At 37.8% G+C, this 15,642-nt stretch overlaps 1 long non-coding RNA gene across 1 annotated transcript in view; it reads left to right on the forward strand.

The window, feature by feature from the left end:
* Positions 1 to 296: 296 nt before the first annotated feature.
* Positions 297 to 15,642, forward strand: part of LOC116423279 — a 75,028-nt gene continuing 59,682 nt past the window's right edge. Inside the window, exons 1-3 of the long non-coding RNA XR_004233829.1 lie at positions 297 to 1,283; positions 2,944 to 3,010; positions 3,994 to 4,177. This is a non-coding gene — a long non-coding RNA (uncharacterized LOC116423279). The remainder of the gene's footprint in view (positions 1,284 to 2,943; positions 3,011 to 3,993; positions 4,178 to 15,642) is intronic.

Raw genomic sequence — 15,642 nt, forward strand, 5'->3', positions numbered from 1 at the left:
GATTTAAAAGGAAAGATAATAATTTTGATCTTGGGCTTGATGACTTTGAGATGTCAATGGACCATCCAGGTCAATATATCGATCAGTCGTCAGTCAATAAACATTTATTAACTGCCTACTATGTTAAACACTGGAATGTGCTCTACAAATAGTTGTAGATTCAGGGCTGGAATTCAGAAGAGAATTAGGTTGGTATGTATATTTTGGAGTCATCAATACATAAATGATATTTGAACCCATGGGAGCTGATGAGGTCACCAATAATACAAATGTAGAAAGAGATGAGAAGAGGGAAGTCAGCAGTCATTTTTTTAGTAGCAGCCAAAAAAGTTAATGCAGGCTTGGGTTCCATCAGGAGATGAATAGCTTCCAGGAATACAGAGATAATAATCCTTGTGTACTCTGCCCTGGTCAGACCATTTCTGGAGTATTGTTTTTAGCTCAAATTGCCTCATTTTAAGGACAATGATTAGCTGAAGAGCTTTCAGAAAAAAGTACCTAGGATAGTAAAGGGTCATGACTCTTGAGGATCCATTTAAGGAACTGAGGATCTATACACTAGAAGAGAGAAACTCAAGGGAACATGAAAACTGTCTTAAAATATTTAAAAGGTTGTCATGTAAAGGAAGAATTAGACTTGAACTGTTTGATCCCAGAGGGAGAACTAGTGACAACAGATAACAGTTGCAAAGAGGCATATTTCGGCTTCATGTCAGTATAAAAAAACAATTTGAGCAGTGCAAAAGTGATTGGGTTCTCCTTCATTGGAGGTCTTCTGCCAGAAGTTGGATGCCTACTTATCAAGTATGTTATAGTAAGGATTCTTTTCAGTATGTGATGGACTAAATGGTTATTGATTTCTTTTCCAACTCTGCAGTTTCATGATTCTGCCATTCTGGGCCCACGACAGAGTCCTGGAGTATATCCACACATGGGGATCAGGACATGGATAATGATCCTGCCAACAGCAATAAGAGAATTAGTCAGAGAAGTACAAAGAGAACTGTGACAGGACAGTGAAAACAAAAATCTAACAAGAAAGATTGATGAATAGTGTCAAATGCTGCAAAGAGGTCAAGAAGGACAACTGAAAAACAACCATTCAATTTTGGAGTTAAGAGATCACTGTTAAATTTGAAGGAGGAAGCAATGGCAGTTAAGTACTTGAAATGGAATCCCAACTGAAAGGGATTGAGAAGTTAGTGGAAAGTAAGAAAACTGGAGAAAATTTCTAGGAATGTGGCTACAAAAGGGAGGAAAGATACAGGACAATAGCTTAAAAGGTATGTAGGAGGGCAAGAGAATGTTTTAAGGATGACAAAGATTCTCCTATAATATAATGTCCTTTTTCTTTTTCTATTGATCTTCACCCAAATGTTTTCCATCATTCTACCCCAGCCTCCACCCCAGGGCATAGTTTCCCCACAAAAGAATATTTTCTTGGTACATGATAATGGTATACATCAATTTTATCTATTCTGTTTCCTTTAAATAAGAAATGTTTCTCCATTGCCATACTCTAATCATGACTCACATTCTATCAAGTCTTAGTGAAATTCATGAAGTCTTATTTATCTATTTCCATTAAGGCCTCTAGTTCAGATTGTTTATTACCTTTACACTGGGCAGTTCTGTATATACGAATATACAGAAGTTGAATATTATTAGAGTTCTTTTTCCTGAAAAATAATAGCTGTCATTTTTCATTCAGTTAGTCAACCAGCATTTATTAAGTACCTACTATGTGCCAAATACTGTATTAAGTTCCGGGGATAAAAAGAAAGACAAAATATAGTCCTTGCTCTCAAGGAACTCACAGACCAATGGACATTCGTAGCTTAAAGTTTGCAAAGTGTATTATAAACATTATCTCATTTGACCCTCAGAGCAACTTTATGAGGTAGATACTATAGATATTATATCCACTAAATGGATGAGAAAATTAGGGCACAATCAGTTGAGAAATGACTGAATAAGTTATGAATCTAAAAGATATGAGGAGCAGGCTAATTTCAGAAAAGTCTGCAAAGATTACATGAACTGATGCTAAATGAAGTAAGCAAAGCAAGAGAACATTTTACACAAAAACAAGATTATGTGATGATCTGCTTTGATGGATTTGGTTCTTTTCAAGAATGAGGTGATTCAAGGCAATTCCAGTAGAGTTGTGATGGAGTGCCTTCCACATCCAGAAAGAGAACTATGGAGACTAAATGTGAATCAAAGCATAGTATTTTCACCTGTTGTTTTTTTGCTTGCTTGCTTGTTTTTTTCTCTTGTTTTCCCCCTTTTGATCTGATTTTTTTTGTATGTGTGCAGCATGCTGAATATAGAAATTTGTTTAGAAGATTTGCACATGTTTAACTTACATCAGATTGCTTGCTGTGTAGGAGGGGGGGAGGGAGGAGATAGGAAAAAATTTGCAAAGGTGAATGTTAAAAACTGTCTTAAATATATTTGGAAAAATAAAATACTTTTTAAAAAAAAAAAGAAAGAAAGAAAAATGGAGCACAGAAAGACTAAGGGTTTGGGAATGGTCACACAGCTAAGGATCAGATCTGGGAATTAAACCCAGATATTTTTGCCTCCAAGACCAGCATGCTATATACAATGCTCACTCTGTATTTTAGATTCAAAGCTTGATCCTGGACCAGATTCCTCAATAGCTCCATCATTTTTTTTTTTTTTTTGGCAAGACAATTGGGGTTAAGTGACTTTCACAGGGTTACATAGCTAGTAAGTGTTAAGTGTCTGAAGTTACATTGGAACTCAGGTCCTTCTTATTCCAGGGTCAGTAATTCTATCCACTGCCACAATTAGGTGCCCTGATTTTTTCTTAATCTTTTAATCCTTTTTTCAGTCTTTTAATTTTGCTGCTACTCTAGATCTCTTTGTTCCTCTTGAGTGTTCGACTCGAGCTCATTTTCAACTTTGCTTTTACAGGAAGCTGGCACAGTGGATAAAGAATACCAAGTCAAGAAGACCTGATCCCAATTCCAGCTTTAGACAGGTAAGTAGCTGTGTGATGCTGGGGTAGTCATTTTAATTTCTATCTGCCTCTATTTTTTCATTTATAAAATAGGAATGATAATAGCACTTACCTCCTGAGGTTGATATGAGGATTAAATGAGATTTTAATTGTAAAGCACTTAACATCATACCTAGTAAGTACAATATACATGTTATCTACTATTATTGTTGTTATTGTTACTTGTTCAAGTCACTTTCCTGAATATCAGTTCCTCATTTCAAAAAATATAACATCTCTGATCCTGTGAGGGAATTAAATTAAGTGTTTAATATGTGCTGAACACTGCACTAAGTGCCAGGGATACAAATATAAAGGAAAGTAAATTTGAAAAGAGTGGGAGTCCAGGGAGAGACAGTGGCCTGAATGCACATCTTGGAGGAGATCAGGAAATCATATTGTCTGGGACCTGGCAAGATAAGGCAAAAGCTGTCTATCATCAAGTCTTGGGGGTGGAGTGCAAATTCCAATGGAAAGGGGTGAGGGAGGAGGATGAAGAAGAGAAAGGGGGAAAGGAGAAAAATAAAGAGAGAGGAGAAAGAAAAGGAGGGGAAGGAGTGAAAAGAACAGTAGGAGAAGGAGAGGAGAATAAAGAGGAAAAGGTGGAAGAGGAGAAATGAGGAGAAAATAAAGAATGGAAGGAGGAGGAAGAAAAGAAAGAGGAGAAAAAAGGGGGAGGGAGGAGGAAGGGGAGAGAGGAGAGAGAAGGGATAGAGGGAAAGGAGAGAACAAGAAAGGGAGGAAGATAAAGGGAGAGGAGATAGAAAAGGAGGGGGAGGGTGAAAAGAATAGTAGAAGAAGGGGGAGGGAAATGAGGAGGGGGAAAAAAGCAGGAGGAAGCAGAGAAGGAAGAAGAGGAGGAGGAATGTTTAAATACTATAGATTAAAATGCTTTCTCTCCTGCTTAAGTTTGCATATTCTCTATAAGCTACTTTCAAGTGATATATCCCCATATGAATTGCCAGAAACCTAGAGCAATGAACACATTTGACAGAGCTCAGGAGGTTCTCCAGCATGTCCCAGAAAGACAGCACATTTCCTGTTTCCTGTCAGGCTGGCATATGTTCTTGTCAAGTCAGCATATGGCACTTCAGTGCCCCTCAGCAGAGGGGAGTCACCAACCAGCAGAAATCAGCTCTTCTCCCTGAGGTTAGTACTGGATGCCCACTCCCCTGATGCAACCTGCAGATCTCCTCTTGTGGAACTTGAAAGGTCTTAAAACCTATTCCCCAGATCCAGGGACTCAATAATCCTTTATCATTTCTGCTTCATCTGGGTCAAGTCTCCAATCTCTGGCCACCAATCAGCCTGATTTATATCTGGCCACTAGACCCAGACCCAGACAGCTCAAAGGAAAAAGTAAGGCACCTGCCTTTGCACAGCCCTCCTTCACTTAAATCCAATTCACTTGCATGTCATGACATCACCTCCCTACTGTCAAGGTCCTTGTCCTCTTTAAGAAGGAAGGGCAAACTATACCTCTGTGAGTAGAGCTCCCCACTGGGACCTCCTCTTAATTCTTTTTCTTTGTTTGCTGCTTGTGATATCTTTTACATTCTTTCTAGGAAAATTACATTGCTCCTGATAAGCTGGCAAACAGACTTTCCTCTGAAAACAGGTTTCTCACTTCTCTCTCTCTCTCTCTCTCTCTCTCTCTTCTCTGTCTGTCTCTCTCTTTTTTTCTCTGTCTGTCTCTCTCTTTTTTTTCTCTGTCTGTCTCTATAAGTTTTTTATTTTCAAAACATTTGCATAGTTTTCAACATTCATCCTTGCAAAACCTTGTGTTCCAAATTTTTTTCTCTCCCTTCCCCCATTCCTTTCCTAAATGGCAAGTAATCTAATATATGTTAAACATGTGCAATTCTTCTATAATATTTTCACATTTACCATGCTGCACAAGAAAAATCAGATCAAAAAGGGAAAAAGTGAGAAAGAAAACAAAATGCAAGCAAACAACAACAATAAAAAGTGAAAATGCTATGCTGTGATCCTCACTCAATCCCCATAGTTCTCTTTCTGGCTCCATCACAAGACCATTGGAACTACCTTAAATCACCTTGATGTTGAAAAGAGCCATTTCCATCAGAATGGATCACCATATAATCTTGTTATTACTGTGCACAATGTTCTCTTGGTTCTCTGTTTTTATCACCATAATATCTTTCATATACAACTCTCCCCACTCACATAGCTACCATCCTGCTTCAAGCTGTCATCCCCTTTCTAATAATTCCTTCTCAGTTTCCTTTCTCTGTCTTCATCTTGGTCACACCCACTAACTGTAGGTATCTAAGACTTTGTTCTGAGTCAGATTCTTTTTGACTTCTATACTATTCATTCTACTTAGTGATCTCATCAGCCTCTGCTGATTTACCTATGCAATTATTCTCAAATCTCTTTATCTGGCCTTATCTTTTTATTCCTCAGTCTCAAATCTCCAAATGTCAATTGTTTATTGGACATCTTGAACTGAATATCCTGTAGACATCAACATTTCTACAAAGGAATTAATTATCTTTTCCTCTAAGCCCGTCCCCCTTTTCCTAAGTGTACTATTACCATCAGGGATATCAGCAATCTTGCAGTCATCCAGGCTCACAATCAAAAGTGTCTTTCTTAATTCTCTCTCTCTCTCTCTCTCTCTCTCTCTCTCTCTCTCTCTCTCTCTCTCGACAACTGCTGTGGATTCTATCTTCTCAATCTCTCCTATGTACCTCCTTCTCTCCTCCCACACTGCCACCACCCCAGTGCAGACCCTCATCACCTCAGACCTGGAACTGTTGCAATAAACTGCCAATTGATTTCACTGTCACAAATTTCTCCCTTCTCCATTCCACTTTCTATTCAGCTATCAAAGTAATCTTCCTAAAGTACAGTTTTAATGATGTCATTTCCCCATTCAATAAATTCCAGCAGCTCTTTATTACCCACAGAATCAAAAATAAAATCCTCTGTTTGGCACAAAAATACAATCCTCTGTTTCATAATCTGAACTCTTCTTATCTTTAGTATTCTTACACTTACCTACTCTCTATGAGCTCTGTGATCCAGTAACACTGGCCTCTTTGTTGCAAGACACTCCATTTTCCGACTATATGCATTTTCAGTGACTGGCCCACATACCTGGATCTTTTCTCTTCCTCCTCTTCTTATGGCTTTCACAATTTCCTTCAAATCTCAGTCAAAATCCTACCTTCTATAAAGTCTTTTGCAGTGATCCTCAAGGCTAGTCCTTCTATGATTATCTCCAAGTTATCCAATACATATCTTCTTTATACATAGTTAATGGCATGTTTTCTCCCTATATTGCTTGTTCCCAGAAAGCAAGGACTCTTTGGGTTGTTGTTGTTTTGTTTTGTTTTGTTTTGTTTTGTTTTTGGGGGGAGGAGAGCATGCCTTTTTAAGTGTCCCCCAGTGCCTGGTATATAGCAGACACTTAATAAATTCTAGTTCATTTGACCTTTCACCTGGCCTATTGCACTAACTTCTTTGTGATCTTTTTGTCTCATCTCTTCCCATCCCATTCCATTAACCATGTGGCTGTCTGTCCTTTTCCTTAAAAGCAGATCTATTTGTTCCATATCTCTCTTCATTAAACTCCAGTGACTCCCTATTACTTTTTGGTTCAAATACAAGGTCTTCTATTAGGCAACTAAAGCTCTCCACAACTTTGATTTTTCTTTTCCCTCTTCAACATTTCTTCATTCTACTTCTCCACATACACCCCACAAACCAGTCATCTTAACTCACTTGCTGTTCCTCATATGTGATATTCTATCACCTGTCTCCATTCATTTTCTACTGGCTGTTCCTCATGCGTGGAATGCTCTCCCTCCATTCCTTCATCTCTTATAAAACTTGATTTCTTTCAAGGCTCAATCCAAGGACTACTATCTCCAGAAGGCTTTCCTGTTATTACCTTCTCCCAGTCAAGATTACCTTGTATCTGCTTTGTATGTGTCTTGAATATACATTGTACATATTGTCTCCCCTTTTAAAAATGTAATCTCCTTGAGGATAGGAACAGTTTCACTTTTTCTTTGTACCCTTAGCACTCAGTACACTATCTGGCAAATAGTAAGTGTTTAATAAATTAAAAATGCTGGTTTGCTATATGATAAACTCCAGCCTATTTATCTACTCTTTCCTCCAGGAGATCATTCTTCTTTATAGTTTGTCCCTTTTGCTTTAAATTTGTCTGTCTTCCTGTGTTTTTTTCTCCTTGATAGTTTCAAAAGGAGGCAACCATGAATTAATTTTGCTTTGACCTTTGCTATGACCTAAAATTCAATATGAGATCAACAATCTTTTCATGATACATTCATTCAAACTCAACTAGAAGTGCAATCAGTGCCTAGACCTGTTTAAAAAACCTTTCTAACTTGTTGAGCTTTGCTTGCACTTTTCTGGGAGATGAGATGGTACAACTGATAGAGAGCTGGAATCAGGAAGCCCTAAGTTTAAATATGAACTTAGACACTTAATAACTTGGTAGGTGGCTGGACAGTGGATAGTGTACTGGGTCTGGAGTCAGGATGATCTAAGTTTAAATCTGAACTCAGACATTTACTAGCTATGTGACCTTGGACAAGTCACTTAAGCTCTGCCTCACTTTCTCATGTATCATCTAAGCTTCTGACTCTATGATCCTATGACCGCATTTGGAAGTCCTAGATGTTAAAAGGCAAGCATGAATATGACTGGATATCCTTAAAAGAAAAGATCCACCCAAATGGGAAACTTCAAAGGCCGTTCCATGGCATAGAAGGTACATAAACTGAATAATGTGTCTTCCATTGTCAGGTATATAGCAAAAAACAAGTTTGGAGAGACTGTGAATCCCTATGCTATCCATGTAATACCAAAAGAACATGTCAAGTAAGCCCTCCAAGACAGATCTATGAAGAGTATTGTAGATTAGAGTTCCTTTACGTTTCCAGATGAGGAAACTCAGGCTCAGAGAGTAAAGTGACCTATCCAGAGTTACACAGGTGGGATATAGAAGAACTGAGATTTGAATCCAATTCTTCTAAGTACAAACCTAGTCAGCTGAATATGGATGGGCAAGAATGTTCATCATTAGAAGGAAGACCCACAATGGCAAGATCTCAGATCCATTGGCACACTGGAGTACTAACAAAGAAACCTCATGGAAAAAATGAGAATCAAGAAAGCTGTTACTCCACAATACCAGGAAAAGGTTAAAGAAAATAGCATGTTAGGGTTAAAAGATTAAAAGAATTTATCTGGATCAGGACTTTTTAACTTTTTTTCACTTATAACTCTTTTTCCCCCCAAGAAATTTTTATGTGACCCTGGGAATATAAGGTATATAAATCAAACATCTGTTGATAACAAATCATAGTTTTGCTTCTCCCACATTCAGTTATGCAATCCCATATGGAGTCACAACTTACAGTCTCAGAAGCTTTGATCTGGACTATCTTCCTCATTTCATAGATGAGAAAACTCAGATTAGATAAGTGATTTGTTCAAGATCACAAGGCTAGCTTATGGGCAAATCAAAATGAGAACTCAAATCACCTAGCTTCCAGTATACTTCCTTCTGTTGTATGGCCAAGGGAAAGGGAAAGTATGCCATGAAACTATAAAAATTTTGCTTTTGTGTATGTGCCAACAGATTAAATATGTTTCTCATTTGCTAAGATCAATGATCAATACTTTGGAAAATGATGACTGAAGAACAAATACTCCTACTTCACATAACCTAATTAAGATGGTCCCATTACTACCGATAGAACTGAATTAAAAATCATTAAAATGGCTTTCATAGAGTGTTGCAAAGATAACTTTATCCCACTGACTGAAATTTTGTTTTTGGGTTAAGTTCCTATTTTCAAACACTTGCCATTTTTAAAAGGATTGCAGTTTAAAAAACAAAAAGATGGAGTAGGCTTAGGGAGGGAGAGTTGGGGGGTGGGGAGGTGGGAAGCAAAGCTTTACCAAACTTGTTCTCAGCTCAGAGCAGACTTCTTGGACCCATCTGAAAGAAGCAGGTCAGGCAGCCATGTACATTATTTAAACCAGAATTTATGACTTGACTTAACCTAGATAGTAATTTTTCCAGAGACACTCAGGTGTTTGGGCAACTCCAAAAAGGCTCCACTTTGGGAGCTCCAAGTTGATACAAAGACTTTCAAGCACTTAATAAATGCCTTTTCATTCATCCATTCATTCATTTAATAGAAAAAGGCCTGAATTTCAAAAGAATTGGTGGAGGAATAAAGGCCCATCAAAGGAGACTCATGTTGAGCAGAATTTCAAAAATGCAACTGATACCTTCTTTCTTTGTATCTAGAGTCCTTTTGTGCTATGGTCATGAAGAAAAGGGGAATGGGATAGATGTCTTTGGGTGGCACAGAGAAAGAGAGAATAAAGACCACTCTGTTGCCTGATAAATGCCTGGGTAGGGGAGCAAAAGCCCAGACATTGGCCTTACCACTGTTCTTGGAGAATATTTAAATCCAGAAATACAGTGCTTAGAATAGTACCTTCAAGTATTTATAGCTTCTTTAAAGGTGAAGCACGGTTTGGGGGTGTGGTTTTTCTCCTCTCTCTTGGCAAAGCTATGTTCCTACCTCAGAAACTATAGAAAAAACCAAATATGGACTTCAGATCATCTAAACTGAAAGACTTTTTTTGGCATTTAAGAATAAAAAAAGGGGGGAAAGGATCAGGGGTTTGAATAGCCTGACGTGTGAAAACACCACATTTTAACACTCAAATGATTCAAAAATAGATGAGCAGAATGCTTGCAAAGTTTCCAAAAATATTCACCTTCGGGAGAAAAAAAAATCAGTCTAAAGGGTCATTTATTTCCAGAAACTAAAAGCTCAGTTGAGTGCTCACTGAGCCCCCACAATGAAATGATGCAGGAGCCTGGGACTCCATAAAGGTCATTTATACTCCTTCTCCTGCCCCTTAATGATAGGTTTAGCATAGCTAATTTTAGAGCTGCAGGAAGTTTTTGATACCCTTAATCATAAGGTGTTAGTGACAAGACTGTGGTCAATGGCAGGCATAGGCTGAGCTCCATTTGAAGTTGTGGGGTCCATTCCTGGAAGGAAAGTCTTGATAAGCAGTCATGGGGAATTGCTCTTCATCTACTTAAGGCTTCTGGGAGGTCTTTCTGCTCTCCTCTACCCTGACTGATTCAATATGTACAAGATATGCTAGAGATAATGAACAGAGGCTGCTCCAGTGTATCAATGATATTAACCTCTTTCCTGCTGATCCATTCAAAATAGATCTCCTATTGGCTTGGCAGGCAGCTATTTGGGTTTGAACTGGAAGCAGTTGGCTTTGACTCAAATTGGAAAAGGCTAAAATTATGATAGTTGGTCAGAGAAAATGCTTCAAAAATATCTGAAGTGGATTTCCATCATTTTTATTCAAGGATGGAGAAAGGCTTATCTTTATAACAGGTGCAATGAGTATCAAGGAGTCCTTTTTCTTCTTTCTTACAGTAAATGATGGTGACACTTCTACCATTCATTCAACGGGCAGTTTATTAATTGCCACTCTGCTAATGGATAAAGGACTTGTCCCAGGATTGGGATTATCATAATTCAAATTCTGCCTCTAACACATTGGCAATATGTAGTATCTATGAATTCAGTGATGAACTGAATTGTCTATCATCCAAGTACCAGTATGGGCCATCCTGTAAGAGAGACAAAGCCCAGCAAAGAATCTGTCCTGATCTCTATAGCCTTTCTTTGTTATGGACCTCAATTTCCTCATTTTACTGACCAATGACAGGATTAGACTAAATTATCCTTAATATCCTTAATATCCTTCCCAGCCCTTAATCTGTAAACCTTAGTATGAAAAGCTTACTACCAAGAGCTTGATTCCCAAATAATTTGTGTTTTATGGCCATAGCATTTAAAAAAATATATTAAAGCTTTTTATTTACAAAACATATGCATGGGTAATTTTTCAACATTGACCCTTGCAAAACCTTATGTTCCAAATTTTCCCCTCCTTCCTTGCACCCTCTCCTCCCCTAGATGGCAAGTAGTCTCATTCCTGTTAAACATGTTAAAATATGTGTTAAATCCAATATATGGATACATATTTATACAGTTATCTTGTTGCACAAGAAAAATCAGATCAAGAAGGGGAAAAAAACTGAGAAAGGAAACAAAATGCAAGCAAACAACAACAGAAAGAGTGGAAATGCTATGTTGTGGTCCACAGTCAGTTCTCATAGTCCTCTCTCTAGGTGTAGATGGCTCTCTTCATCACTGAACAAATGGAACTGGTTTGAATCATCTCATTGTTGAAGAGAGCCACATCCATCAAAACTGATCATTGTATAGTCTTCTTGTTGCCATGTATAATGATCTCCTGCTTCTGCTCATTTCACTTAGCGTCAGTTCATGTAAGTCTCTCCAGACCTTTCTGGAATCATTCTCCTGGTCATTTCTTACAGAACAATATTTCATAACATTCATATACCACAATTTACCCAACCATTCTCTAATTGATGAGCATCCATTTAGTTTCCAGTTTCTGGCCACTGAAAAGAGGGCTGCCACAAACATTTTTGCACATGTTTTCCTTCCTTTAAGATCTCTTTGGGGTATAAGCCCTGTAATAACACTGCTGGATCAAAGAGTATGCACAGTTTGAAAACTTTTTGAGCATAGTTCCAAATTGCTCTCCAGATTGGTTGGATCCATTCACAACTCCACCAGCAAGGTATCTGTGTCCCTGTTTTCCCACATCCCCTCCAACATTCATCATTATCTTTTCTTATCATCTTAGCCAATCTGAGAGGTGTGTAGTGGTGTCTCAGAGTGGTCTTAATTTGCATTTCTCTGATCAGTAGTGATTTGGAACACTTTTTCATGTGGCTACAAATAGTTTCAATTTCATCTGAAAATTGTCTGTTCATATCTTTTGATCATTTATCAATTAGAGAATGGCTTGAATTCTCATAAATTTGAGTCAATTCTCTATACATTTTAGAAATGAGTTGGCTATAGCATTTTACAAAGCCATTTTCTAAAGTACAGAGGAGTTTGAGTCTGCATTGATAAAGGGAATGCCCTTTCTGAATCTGTCCACCTCTTTCAAAAGTTGAAAAATATACTAAGGTCTGAGAAAGGTGCTAGAGAAGAGGAGGAAAAGAAAAGAAAAAAAGAGATTCTACCCTCAAAGAAGTGACAGTTTGGTAGAGAGAATGAGGACCCATGATCTAAAAAAGATAATTCTATGTTTTATCCCATCCTTAGTTTAGCAAGAAATCCAGCTCAGTTCTATCTCCTTATTTATCCAGCTTGTCAGGCAGCATAGTGCAGTGAACAGAGAGCTGGTGTCAGAATTCAAAGGACCTGAGTGAAAGTTCTGACTCCAGAAGGAGTTTCCTCATCAAGAATTCCTTAAACCAATACATCACAGGTCTGGACCAAATTACAATACCACCAAAACAAAATCACAAAACCACCATGATTTACCTTGCTGATTCTGTAATCAATTCAGGTGAGTGAAAAGTACTTTTGATTAGAGGAATCAGGGAAAGCTTCCTGGAGGAGGTGATATTTACATTGGTCATAAAGGACAAAATAGTAGAAATTGGAGGGTGAGAAGAATGAAGAAGGGGATGCTGTTGAGGGGAGGAAACCAATCCAGGAGGTGGGAAGAGTACAAACAAAACATGGTAGCAGTAGAGTGTTCTGGGAATGGGTTAGTAGCCAGTTCCTAGAGTATGTAAAGGGGAGTACAGTGAAATAAAACCAGACTTTAGAAACCCTAAAGAATTTTAACTCTATTCAGTAGATAATGGGGAGTCTTTGAAGGTTTGATTGTATGTATGTGTGTGTGGAGGGAGAATCTTTGATTTGATCATGAATTTGGCATCTTAATTCAAGAATTTTGTCTGAAATATCTATTTTTGAACCTGGTACAATGCTGTATACCTAATAGGTAAATATTCTTATTTATTTTGGTGTATTGTTTAGGAATAAGGGCAATATACACTCATATGAGTTATTTCTCATGAAACATTTTCTATATTATTTCAAAGAGCAGAGCCATAGGTATAAATAAATAGATACGAGGTATCTCAGATTAAAGGAAAGCAGAAGTCCTCCTTACATCCTTTCTTATTAACCAAATATAATGTTTGTGGTAACCAGTGCAATGAAGCATTATCTGGATAATCAATTTGTTATAATAACTCATCTTTATTACATCCATCCTATATGCTAAGACCATACCTGTGTTCTAAGTTTATTTTTTCCATTTTTAAATAGAAATTACATTTAAAGGGAAAGAATTTATCTTAAGATGCTGAAAACTACCATCAGGAGGTTGTTGTTTTTTTTTTTTTTCCCCATTAGTAGATGATGTCATCTTTACAGAGACAGTACTTGAGACTACCACTGTTCCTTTTCCAGACTTGATCAGCTTTCATATGCTAAAGATTCTTACTCTGAAGTACACAGAATGGTGCACATATAAAGCATACTTTAAAAAAAAAATCCAAGTTAGCAGAAGAAACAGCCAATCAAAGCTAGAGTATTCTATTTTTCTAGGCACCTCATTTTAAGAAGGAAATTGCTTCCCAGAGAATAACCATAGCAGAACAACCAGTATGGGAAAGGGCATTGAGATCCTGATAATTGGGGAATATTTAGGCAGGAAACGAGATGAATTAGTTGGAACATGATAACTGCCTTCAATTACTTAACCAGCTGTCATGAGGAAGAAGAATTAGCTTTGTTTTCTTAGCCCCAAAACCAGAGGACCTAGGACTTAGGAGCATTGCACCAAAATTTTATAGAAGTAAATTTAGACACGAATCACAGAATCTCAGCCTGGAGGGATCTCAGAGGCATCTTGTTATAATTGGTCCACCTGAACACGGATGCCCTCAGTAATAACCTAGACAATCCTCTCTACTAACCTCCAGTTAGAGACCTTCAGTAAAAGGAGAGTCTGAAGCTCCAGAAATATCTCTTCCTCCTTCTAGGTAGGTCTGTTTTTAAGTACAAGGTAACCCAAAAGTATTAGTGCAGTTTTAAGCTATATTTCCTTACAAAAAGCTGAATTCTTCCTTTTTGAAACGTTCACCAAATGATTGTAGTTCTGTACTCTGGGTCCCAGCAGAGCAAGTCTAATAATCTTTGATCCATATGATAGTCTTTCATGTACTTGAAAACATTGTATCCCCGGAGCCTTCCTTTCTCTGCTCCAGGCATTTTCTCTGACTGTCTCCTATGCCCACAATGTTCTCCTTCCTCAGTACCACCTATTGACTTTCATGGCTTTTTTTAAGTCCCAGTCAAATCCCATCTTTTATAGGAAGTCTTTCCTAAACCCTTTTAATTTTGGGACCTACCTTCTGTTTATTATTTTTTATTCATTCTGTATATAGTTTGTTTATTGTATATTTTATGTGAACTCTTTGAGGGCAGGGGTTGTTTTTTTGTATCCCCAGAACTTAGTTCAGTGCCTGGCACATGGTAGGTGCTTAATAAATGTTGATCAATTGATTAACCACTAGCCGGTGAGAAATAGTGAACCAGGGCCAACTATTTCTTATTTTAGTAATGGCCCTTTTGGTGCCTTCCTCCACTTAGTTCCACAAGTTTCATGGGACTTTGGTTTTCTTCTCACAGTGTTTCGAAAGACTTCTTGGGTATACTCATTGATTATCTCTTCTGAAATATCTGCCATTACTAGGACTACTGACATAACATCACCACTATTACTACTACTACCACCACCACCACCACGTACCTTCACCTAAAGTATTTTCCTATACATTATCTCATTTAATTATCAGAGCCCTGAAAAGTACTAGAGTATTATTATACCCATTTTACAGATGAGAAAACTTCAGAGAAATGAAAGAAATTGTCCCAAATTTGGTTCTTTCTGATTCTAATTCCAGAACTCTCTCCACTAAATCACACTGATGTTCTCATGTCTAAGGCACTTTATAATACACTTACTTCACAATAATCCAAGATTCATAAACTCAAACTAGAAGTGGAATGGTTCTTAGAGATATAGGTCATACAGTTAAATCTCCTAATTTCCAAGATAAGAGCACTAAAACTCAGAGGGGTCAAATAAACTTGCCCAAGGTCACACAGCTGGTCAGGGTGCATTGACAAGCTATAGATCTAATTCTCCTGGTCAGCTGTTCTCTCCCCTATGTCCAAGACAGTATTTCCATGTTGAGGTCCATACATGTTTAAAGTGCCTATTGTATAGATCCTATATAAGCAGCATCACAGTATAATGGAAAGAGAAGTGGCTTTGGAGCTTGGAAGCTATGGCTAAGTACTGCCTGTGACATGACATTGAATGTAACTATGGAGAAAGTCATTTCACTTTTCAATATCCTAGAGACTTCTTTAAAATTGTTAAATAGAGAGGAGTTACAGATATGCCCAATGATGGGGGTTTCCAAACTGGGAGTTTCCTAAACTGATGGAATTACAGTTTTGGAATTGGAGATTAAGGGTAGAAGGAAAGACAGTAGAAAGTGAGAAACAGAGAGACAGAAAGAGGAATCAGAGAGTTATGAACCCGATTTCGGGGAAGACCTGAGATCAAATCTTGACTGTCTCAGA

The sequence above is a fragment of the Sarcophilus harrisii genome, chromosome 1, assembly GCF_902635505.1.
Source record: "Sarcophilus harrisii chromosome 1, mSarHar1.11, whole genome shotgun sequence".
Taxonomy (NCBI): domain Eukaryota; kingdom Metazoa; phylum Chordata; class Mammalia; order Dasyuromorphia; family Dasyuridae; genus Sarcophilus; species Sarcophilus harrisii.